Source organism: Mandrillus leucophaeus, unplaced genomic scaffold, assembly GCF_000951045.1.
Source record: "Mandrillus leucophaeus isolate KB7577 unplaced genomic scaffold, Mleu.le_1.0 Scaffold122, whole genome shotgun sequence".
Lineage (NCBI taxonomy): Eukaryota > Metazoa > Chordata > Mammalia > Primates > Cercopithecidae > Mandrillus > Mandrillus leucophaeus.
In genome coordinates this window covers 3,279,216-3,290,221 of record NW_012100543.1, presented here as the reverse complement: position 1 = coordinate 3,290,221, position 11,006 = coordinate 3,279,216, and the positions used below count along the sequence as shown (strand labels likewise).

At 46.4% G+C, this 11,006-nt stretch overlaps 1 protein-coding gene across 1 annotated transcript in view; it reads left to right on the top strand.

Annotated features, from left to right (window-relative positions):
- Window positions 1–10,464: 10,464 nt before the first annotated feature.
- The window catches only part of KCNS3 (potassium voltage-gated channel, modifier subfamily S, member 3), a 49,066-nt gene continuing 48,524 nt past the window's right edge, over window positions 10,465–11,006 (top strand). The window contains exon 1 of the mRNA XM_011971426.1: window positions 10,465–10,675. The gene's annotated coding sequence lies outside the window, so the exon portion shown is untranslated. The remainder of the gene's footprint in view (window positions 10,676–11,006) is intronic.

Below are 11,006 nucleotides of genomic sequence, written 5' to 3'. Positions count from 1 at the left end.
TGACTCATCACCGCACTTCCAGCATTGTATAACCAAGTTATTGAAAATAATAACTCATAATCGCTTAGTGTTCTGGTGAAGGGGAAATCCAGGGCCTTCAAAATTGCAGGAAATCCACTGGAGCCTGCTATTGAGTATGGATGTGAAAGTGTACCTGTGTGTGGCTGTGCACGCGTGTGATGCATAGTGTGGCTTCCTGAAAGTACGTGTCCATCCATGCAGGTAAGCATGTGCATATGCTTGTGAATGAGGGTACATGTGGCCTCAAGTCATGTCTAGCTGATTTATTGTCTTACAAGTTCACCTGCTACTTCAAAAGAAAATAGAATTTTCCAGACTTGTCAGTCATAAAGTGACCTGAGCCCAGGCGTTGATCTGAATTTCCTAAAGATAGTTGTGAAAATACCTGCATTGCTCAGCACCACCAGATCACTTGATATTCCAGAAGTTTAAAAAATTCTTGAAGAACGTTAATTTTAAAATAAATCTCATGAGAGCTTTAGGAGCTAAATAAGGTAGGGATTATGTGTAATACTTATTAATGTTAAATATTTTCCTATCAGTCGAGATTGGAATCAGTTGCATTAATATACACATACACACACATATATACGTAAGTTACCTGTTTGTTTCTCAGGTGAAAGAAGTACAGTGATTTGCAGTATACAACATTGATAAAATAGCCCTACAAAGAGGCGAGGGCCCTGTTCTCCATTAGCTCACACTTTGCCATCCCCAGGGTGTACCCATTGTTCTCATGGCCGCAAATGGCTGCAAGAACTCCAGTCACCTCATCCACATTCTAGGGAGGAGGTTGGAAGAAGAAAGGGAAAAGGGCATGACTCCCCTTTTTAAAGAGACTCCCTGGAAGCATAAGAGAATGCATAGGCTTACATCTGATTCTAAAAGTTGGTCTCTCTACACTAGTTGCAAGAGAGGCTGGGAAATATAATGTGTTTAGTTGGGGACATGTCTGCCCTGTAAAAATGAGAGTTCTGTTACTAAGATAGCAGGGCAGAATGGAAATTGAGTGACAAGTGGCAGTTCCTGTCACATTATATAGTGCTCTTATCTCTCAACTCTCTATCCTGCTATCTTGTTATCCTAACACTCTATCTGGTGGATAAGGCAGATGGTGTCAGCCCACTGAATTGCGAGCTCTTACAGGGAGGAACCTGTTATTCGTCTTTTTTATCCTGTCTCTTCAGCTCCTTTCTTTAGCTTCGTGTCTGGCGTATTAGTAAGTTCAAAATCCCCATTTTACAGGTAAGAAAATGGAGCCAAAGGGACATAGTGTGACTTACAATGTGGATTGATGAGACTTGAGAGCAGAGTCAGTCTGCTGTCACCCAGATGCTGGAGACTCATCACCCATTGCTGCCCTGGATTCCAGAGACCCGGCATCCTTTTCAGGTTCTGGGGGATTTGGAGAAGAAAGCAGTCTTATATTACAACCTTATCTTTCAGATCCTGGAAATGAAAAATGTAGGCTGTCCAAGCAGTCACCAATTTAATTCTGAGTGACATTTCTCATTGTCCTACAGAAAAGAGCATGTTCATAGGAGTATATTTTTTTAATGTGTTTTTTCATTTTTGGCAATGAAACATGAAATCAGTCTGCACAACGTAGGTCTTTTCAAAAGCACATAAGAGAGATCCTGCTTGATTCCCACCCAGGTTCTGGGAATGCCTCAACCTCTGGTTGTCACCAACATCCTGTCCTGGCTACATTCTTGTTTGCTCTTATTTTTGTTTGCATGAGCTTCTATCAGACCTAGGCAAGGTGCTAGGTGCTTTGTGTATATCATTCCCTTCAATTTACAACTTTTAAGACAGGCATCTGCTCTGCTCACCTCCTAGTCATTCCATTGGTAAAGGAGGACTCTTTTGCCCTAAATAGCGTGGGATGACTGCACATAGGACACGTGACACTTGACAGGTGGTTCTGACAGCAGTTTATTAGTCACATATACTCATAGCCCTGGGGTGGAGGATGCTGCCTGCTATGCAGGGCCACATGGGGTGGTATTCATGAGCAGAATGAACCAATAGGGACTGTGGGAGGCAGGCTTTGTAACGACAACAGCGTCAGGTGCCTCTTGGTTTCCTTAAGAGGATGTGATCAGCTTTATGAGTAGTTTCATGGGCTGACAGGGAGGTAAAATCCACTAGTTTGAGTTAGGGATGCAGCTGGTCCAGCTGATAGGGGATATAGCCAGGCAGGGAGCCTTTACCACCGTGTGGGGGCATATCTAGCGAGAGCATGGGAACTCATGGCTAAGCCTCTGGAGACCTGTGAGGCTCAAAGATGTCAGTGGCACGTGGAATTTCAGACTTTACAATACAGTATCATTATCCCCATTTTGCATGAGAGGAACTGAGGCACAGGTGGGCCAAGGTGACTTAGCTAGTATAATGCTGAACCTGACACCATATAGCTTCTCCTTTCCCCTCTATTGCTCTGTATCAAATCATCTTGCAAATGAGGAGGCCGAGGATCAGAGAAATGATGTGCTCAAAGTCACTCAGCTAGAGAGGGATGGGGCTAAGTTAAAATTCTAGTGCTCTTCACCTGCTGGGACAACTGCCTCTGGCTGCCTTGGTCCCGACATCAGAAGACTAGGCACAGCCTGCTGGCTCCCACATCTCTGGGCAGGCAGAGTAGAACATGACTTTGGTAATGCCGACTGAAATATCAGCAGGGTTCCTGCAGCTCTACTATTTCTTAAAGGTTGGACTGGAGATTGGACTGGCAAGTTTTTGTTTTTAGCTGTTCTCTAGAGAAATAAGGATTGAGACAATCATATTGCGACAATCATCCAGGGATGATATTTAAATATTTAACAACTGCTAGATAGACTGTAAGTTCTAGCTGTTCCAGGCATTAACTCTTTAGCTCTTGAGAGGGTGGAAAAGTCTGAAGTGTCCTGGGGACAGGGCTGGGGCAACAGGAAGGATGTTCATGGGGCTTGGGGGCGTGGGTATTTACCAGCCAATGCAGAAGCATTTCAATATTCTCTTATCAGCTCTGTTCATATTCTAACCAACAATCCTGCACTCTGTACATATACCCCTCACATTCTCCCCATGTGCATCAGGTGGCACATGCAAGGATGTTCATCCCAGTGTTGTTTGTGTGGGGGGGCATTTGGGGTAGTTTGTGCATCTGTGCCTGGGGAGTGTTGGGCAGCATGTGGATAACATGGTAATAATGAGGAACAGGCCAGATGCACCCAGAGCAAGAGTGATGGAGCTAAAAACACCACACCGTGTGGAGTGGAACACAAGAAAAGATTGAGATAAAGGACAAATTACCATTTACATAAATTAAAACAGTATGCATTCAAAACAGTCATATGCATTTTATAGGGACACATGGAAAAAGAAGCTATTGATAAGCGTGTTAGAATGGCAATGGCTGCCTATGTGGCTGGGCACGGTGGTTCATGCCTGTAATTCCAGCACTTTGGGAGGCCGAGGTGGGTGGATCACTCTTGGTCAGGAGTTTGAGAACAGCCTGGGCAACATGGCAAAACCCCATCTCTACAAAAATAGAAAAATTAGCCAGGCGTGGTGGTGGACGCCTGTAATCCCAGTTAACTGGGAGGCTGAGGTACGAGAATCGCTTGAACCGGGAGGTGGAGGTTAGAGTGAGCCAAAATTGCGCCATTGCACTCCAGTCTGGGCGACAAAGTGAGACTTCATCTATGGAAAAAAAAAAATGGCTGCCTATGGATAGTGGGTTGGCCATGCAAGTGTGGAAGAGGGAATAAGCAAAACGAACAAACAACAAACAAACAAATGAACAAACCAGGAGAGAGGCCTTGAAAGTGCTAATGATGACAATATGCCGTTACTGAAGAGTATGGTCAAGTTAACCCTCTGCATCCAAGGGAAATAAAAGAAGGAAATAAAGATGAATAAGTCAGTGTAGCTGACCAACACTCCTCGATATTTCCAGCTGTTCATAAAGAGGAAGAATGAGGTGCATTCAAGATGAAATGACCTGTGAGTTACTGCTGACAGAGAGTGGGACGTTCACTGCTCACCATGCTTATCCAGAACGACTTTTTGAACCCTTCTCACCGCCATATTTTGATATGGAAGAATTTCCTCCTCATTATTGTGAAAAGAAATGGTGATTTTTTTCAAAAGAAATTTTAATAGAAAATGAAACAAGACATAATATGTAGAACAGAAAGACATTCAGGGAAATAGTGTCTAAACACACTTTTTCTTTTCTTAAACCCTAAGAACGAGCATTCTAGTCCCCAGGCTTCTGGCTGAGCCTGTGCCTGGACACTTGGCCTTGGGCTCCCTTCCTTGCCCCATGCGGGCCTCAGGTCCTGACCTCATCTCCCACCTCCACTTGAGGAGCACGTTCAGGGTAGAGTTACAGCCGACTCCAGGCCCCTTTTCTTTCAGAGGATAGGGGTCAACTTCCTCACAGATGCAGCCCAGTGGTGCCATGTGTGGCCCTCTTGTGTATGATATTTGGCTTAACACAGGCTTTCTGAAACACACGGGAGAACCTGGGTGTCTGTGTTGTGGGGTGATGACTTTCCACTTGAGCACTTAGAGAACCCTTTGTCTCACGATGATGGACACTCCTATTTCCTTCCCTTCCCCAACCCTGGGTCACACTAGACCTGTCATTCCTCTTTATATCACTAAGAGCAGGGTAGCGAGTTTGCCAGTTCTTTCCCGCAGAGCTGAAGGAAGGCTGTGTCCTAGCAGCCTTGATTCTGGTAACATAGGGTGTTTCCTTCCTCCTTCCCTTCCTCCTTCCCTCCTTCCCTCGCTCCCTTCCTTCCTCCCTCCCTCCCTCCCTCTCTCCCTTCCTTCCTCTCTCTCCCTCTCTCTCCCTCTCTCTCCCTCCCTCCCTCTCTCTCCCCCTGCCCTCTCTCTTTCTGTCTCTCTCTCTCCCTTCCTCCCTCTCTCCTTCCTTTCCATCATCCTTTCTTCCTTTCTTTCCATTCTTTGTGGGATTCCTTAAACATTTTATTTGAATCTCATTCATAAATATATTTGAACTTTTAATAATGAAAACCATCATGAAGACTCAAGAGTGCTATGCCAAAACTTTAACACACTGAAACTCATCAACAGGTTGCATACTTCTGACACAATCTCCAGTTTGCTCACGATTTGGAATAAAACTTCAGCTGTACCTAGCACTTATCAGAACCTCCTCTGGCTTAGACTTGGGAGCTCTCAGTGGCCTGCATACGGGAGGTGGAAGGGAGTGGACTGACTGCCATGATCACCTGCACCAGACACACAGACTAGGACCCGGTACCTGGGCCAGAAGCCATGGGCTACTCTTGCCTTCAACATAGGGTATTTTCATAATACAAGGGACTGGGGAACATGAAGAGAAGGGATCTTCAGAAGCCAGCACCCAGGTGTGAGGACGACATCTGAATCCCCACTTTTCAGCAGGCAGAAACTCGATCCTTGAAGATGGATGTGAGTGACAGAAACCACAAATAACAACAGCTGAAATGAGATGCTAGTTTATTTCTTTCATATAAATGAGGGCAGTCCAGTGCTGTTAAGAGAACCTAGGCCCCTTCTAGCTACTCATCTGACTATCCTTATCATGTGGCTTGTACCTGCGGGTTCAAATGTCTATCCAGATCCAGTGATCTTCTCTGTGCTCCAGACAGCATGAAGGCAAAAGAGGGAAGGGGAAAGGCACTCCCCTCTTCCTGTGAGGACACTCCCCAGAAGCAGAATGTGCCACTTCCACTGACGTCCCATAGGAAATAAGTCAGGTACATGCTCTCCTCTCACTGCATGTGGGGCTAGGCTGTGTAGATTTTATCCTAGGCAGCAATATCGCTAGGAGGATGACCAACTCTCCTGGTTTGCCCTGGAACGAAGTGGTTCCTGAAATGCTGGACTTTGAATTTTAAAACTGGGGCAGTTTCAGACAAACTGGGAAGAGCTGGTCACTCTAGTACCCAGGTAATACTTACAGATATTATTACTGAGAAAGCAGAAAAGATCATGAGGGTATGCCCAGCATTCTTTGCCATGGGGATACTCTTCATTTGTCTAGTTGGAAACGAAGGATATACCTTAAGTTCTGCCCCACAAATGAAGGGCTACTAAAGAGGTGCAAAATGCCCCCAGAGGAACAACCATGAGGATGACATATCTGGTCTTTGCTCCCTCTTGGTTTGCTTTTCTGTATACCTTCCCCTGTTGTCTTTGTTCATCTGTCCATCCAGTCACCTATCCAGGCATCCAATCATTTCCCTTTTCATTCTTTTTTTTTTTTTTGAGATGGAGCGTTACTCTGTCACTCAGACTGGAGTGCAGTGGTACAATCTTGGCTCACTGCAACCTCCGCCTCCTAGGTTCAAGTGATTCTCATGCCTCAGGCTCCTGAGTAGCTGGGACTACAGGCACCCACCACCATGCCTGGCTAATTTTTGGATTTTTAGAAAGATGGGGTTTCACCACGTTGGCCAGGCTGGTCTCGAACTCCTGACCTCAAGTAACCCACCCATCTTGGCCTCCCAAAGTGCTGGGATTATAGGCAATAGCCACCATGCCTGGTCACTTTTCATTCTTAAAGTATTTGCTTAGCATCTATAATGTGCTCTGAAGTTACTGAGATGAATAACACCACTTAGTTCCTGCCCTCAAGGAACTCACAGTTTAATCCATCCATATTGACAATGAATGATGGTACAGGAGTCTAACTGTAATTGGAGCTTTGTACAGAGTATAATGGAACCCAGTAAAGCAAGCAATTAAATTTGCTTTGCGAGTCAGAGAAAGCCTCATAGAATGGGTGACATATACTGGATCCTGGAGGTTAAGCAGGCATTTTCCAGGTGGAGAAGGAAGCACTATAGGAATGAGGCACCAGAAAGGCAAGACTCAGATGGTATGCAGTGAGCACAGAGGAGAGATGGGCCACTTCTGTAGGGCTGGAATGTGAGGAAAGTGCCGAGGAGAGGGGAGGGGAGGTGGTGGGGAATGAGTAAGACAGAGAGAAAGGTGTGAAGAGCTTGAAACGTGGTAAAAAATCAAGTTGTGACCAGAGTATGAGCAATCTGGAAGGCCACCCCTTGAGATATTTTCGTGGGCTAACTTCTCAGACAGAGAGCCTTTCCTATGCTAGAGTGTTATGAGGACCTGCCAGTGTGATGGAGGAAACATCTTCCTTTCCATGCCTAGGGTCAGGTACAGGTGTTCTGTGGCACTCACCTTGGGCAACTCAAGGGCCTTCAGAGGGTGACTCTGAGTACCTGAGGATAGCGTTCCTTTGTGCCTGGAGACATAGCCTCTAATAGGGTTTTTCTTTCTTTAATAATTTATAAAGTGTCTCCTTTTATCTATAGAAACATAAAGCTTTTAGAGCTGGCAAGGGCCTTAAAGATCATATAGTCCCAACCCAAATGGAAGGCCCAAGAGGAAATATCACTGAGCTAATCAGGGACAGAGCTGAATCAGAATTCAAGTCTTTGGATGTGAAGATCATAAAGATTTAAGGATTTTTTTTCTTTTTCTTTTTTAATAGGGTCTCGCTCTGTCACCCAGGCTGGAGAGCAATGGCACCATCTTGGCTCACTGCAACCTCCACATCCTAGGCTCAAATAATCCTCTTGCCTCAGCCTCCCAACTAGCCGGGACTACAGGCATGCACCAACATGCCTGAATAATTTTTGTATTTATTATAGAGGCAGGGTTTTGCCATATTTCCAAGGCTGGTCTTGAACTCCTGGACTCAAGCAATCTACCCACCTTGGCCTTCCAAAGTGCTAGGATTACAGATGTAAGCCACCACCCCTGGCCTTAGGAAACTTTTGATATAGAAATAATACCATAGGGCAGTTAGAGTGAGCATACAATAATTTTGTGAAAAGAGCATGATCATTGTAGCAATAATCTGAAATAAAAACATTCTAGCTGGTTGAGAACCAAATTTAATTTAACGTAAATTTAGTTCTGAGCTTCCTGGCAGCCAAGCAAAGACAGCGATATGATGGTTTACATGTTTTATTTTTACCTGACAAAAGATAGCATAGAAATAAGGGATTTAGGTTTTGACTAGGAGCAGATGAAACTGGGCAGCCTTCAGTAATTCACTTCACAAATGTGCAGATCCAACAAAAGGTCCTAGAAATTCAGTCTTCAAGGAGTTCATCGTCGAGTGGAAGATAAACAGTTAAAATCTCATATGGTAGATTCTATGAAAGAGGGAGGCAAAGGGTGCTGAGGGAGTGTGGAGAGGAGACACACAACCCAGGATGAGAGAGGCGGCTTCCCAGAGGGTCATGATTATGATGTCATTATCCACTGAATCTCGTCCTAAGAGGAAGGGGTCTGTTGGGCAAAGCAAAGCTTGGTGGTGGGGAACTGTGTTCTTAGCGGAGGAGGCACTGCTGTGTGTTCAGAGTCATGAAAAAGCATGGTGGGTCTAGGGAGTTGCATGTGTTTCATATGCTCAGACTAACTGGAGTGATACTCAGGCGGCTGTGTAGAAAGTGGCAAGTGGGAGGCACCCACCAAATAAACGCTGCTCATTAGGACTAGACACCTCATGCCCAACCTTCCTGCCAGAGATGAGCACAGCTTCATTTTCACCTGCAGACCTGTTCCAATTTAAGAAGCTAATGAGCACTTCCCTTTCCTTCAAGGCTAAGGTAAGTACTAATCCAGCTAGATTTCTGTCATTTGGACTTTAGTGAGAACAAAAAGTTGGGGACAGGTTTGGCTGTGGAAGACATGGGCGTGTGATAGGTGGGTAAGAGAGGGAGACCTCTAAAGGAGGCCCGGAAGACAGACTGAAATGCATCCATTGGTGGCATGTGTCTCCATCCACTCCAGAAGTCCTCTGAAACGACACAGGAATGAGCATTACTGTCAATGATGATTAAATGATCGACTCCTCACAGATTAAATGCATAGCGTATCCAGATGCTTCCCTATAAGCACAGTTAATTAAGAGGGAATGGGATGTCATATCACCAGGCATAAAGACTGGGCAGGAGATGGGTGTGTGGGTAAAAGGAGGCAGTTAGGTCACAACTTGCCCCTGGTAATGGAGACTGGGGTTGGGGAAGGGGCTACATACCGTGTGTGTGAATTTACCATTTTGCCTAGCTCAACCTTCGTCAACATGCAAGAGTAAACTTTTGGGGAGCAGACCTGCCTTATGGGTCATCGGAAGTGGTCCTGTTTATTATTTCATTGGCTTCACATGATTACCTGAGAGAGAAGAACTTTCTTTACAGATGAGAAAACCAGGGCTGAAAGATGAAGTGGCTCACTGCAGGGCTCAGCAGGGGAAGAAGTCCTGTCTCTCTGACTCTCAGATCTGTGGCCGTTCTCTGTGCCCACTCCTGCATGCCCACCGTGGAGGCCCACCCCTTCTGTCCTCAGCTCCTGCAGATGCACAGGGGCCCTTCCTGGCCCCCACTGTGTGTGCCTTCCTGCCTGCTCACACGTGCCACCCAGACCCTGGGAGAAAGACCTCACTGCCAACTCTTCTGCACTGCAGATGCCTTCTGCAGTGCTTAGAGATTCTGAACATATTTCCTTCTCAAGTAAACCATGCTGGACTTTTTGGATAAACTTAGTGATTTAAAAATGATTAAATAGCTAACTGCTGGGAGAGATCTGGGAGCATTCTTCTAAGGTGTTGATAAAGTGTAAATATATTTTTGGAACAATCTTAGATCTTATGCTAAAGATGATGAACCATGTAAGAAAATTACCTTCTTCAGTTGCTTGTAAATAGCAGTGTAAACCAATGCTTTGGATCCTTTTCCACAGGCGAGGAGGCAAGACTGCAGGAAGCAAAGAACCATGGAATTAGGGACAAATGGCTCAAAACAGTGCTCTACAGACACATGCATCTGTACTTTGCTTTCCAGAAGTGAAATGAAACTGTTGGAGCTTGGTGGGCTCCAGGTCTCAAGGGGAAGACCACCGGCTTTAGCTTTTCCTCTGCCCTTCCTGCCTGCTGTTAGCCTCTCCTCTGGACCAACACCCCCTTTAAGGGGAAAACCTCTTTGAAGCCCACAAGATACTGTGAGGATTATTCCCTTTTTCTGATTTCCAACGTGGGTTTTTCATTAAGCAAAGAACAATTAGAAAACCCACAGATAACATAGGGTATTCAATAAGTTCAGGAAAGTGTTTTCTACCACCTCTTTGCCCCCATTCCCTCCCCAGCGCTTGGCTCAAGGCCTGGAGCTTGAATCTGCGTCATCTCGCTAGGTGCTTGCCTGAGGTGAGTGGTCAGCGGGTGCTGGCTTGGAGGCAGCTGGCAGGGCGCATGCTGCGGGTGGGAACCCAGGGAACACTGGGCGCCTTAGCTTGGAGCAGCTGGCTCCAAGGAATTATTGCACGTCTGCACAACTTAAAAATCTGCAGTTTGGGGGCGGAAGGGGGAGCGCGGGGGTGGGTCCCGAAGCGTCCCATTTCTCCTGGCTGTTGATTGAGCGCTCTTGCTCAGTGCAGCGAGGCCAGCGATGCCTTCTGGACCACACGCTGTCCTCGCCGAGGTCGTGGTTTGTTTCTCAACGTCGGCTGAAGGCAACGTCCCCTGACTCCCTCTTCCATTCGTCCTTCGGAAAGGGGACCCGACTGGTTCCTCTTCTACAAATGAGGCGCATCTGCTTGGTGCAAATGTCCAGGCACTTCTGACTCGGTGAGTCGAGGAACCAGACAAAGCATCTTGTTCTGCACTGTGCGTGAGTCTTCAGGCAGCGGGACCGGTAGCAAACGTTGGCAGGAACTGGAGCTGTATGTATTCTCCTTCGCACTTTGTTTTAAAACAAGTTTGGGCCTCGCGACTTCCTGAGGAAATCCAGGCAAATTAGCAAAGTGTCGCTGGGGCCGCGACTTTAGAGAGGCGGTTGCCCCAACCGCCGGGGCCGCGGGGGAGGTCATCTTTTTCCAGCGCTTCGGGCCCAGGAGGGAGCGCAGGTGGGAGGTGCGGGGCGCGCTCCTGCTCCCAGCCGGACAGCGCCGGCCACTCC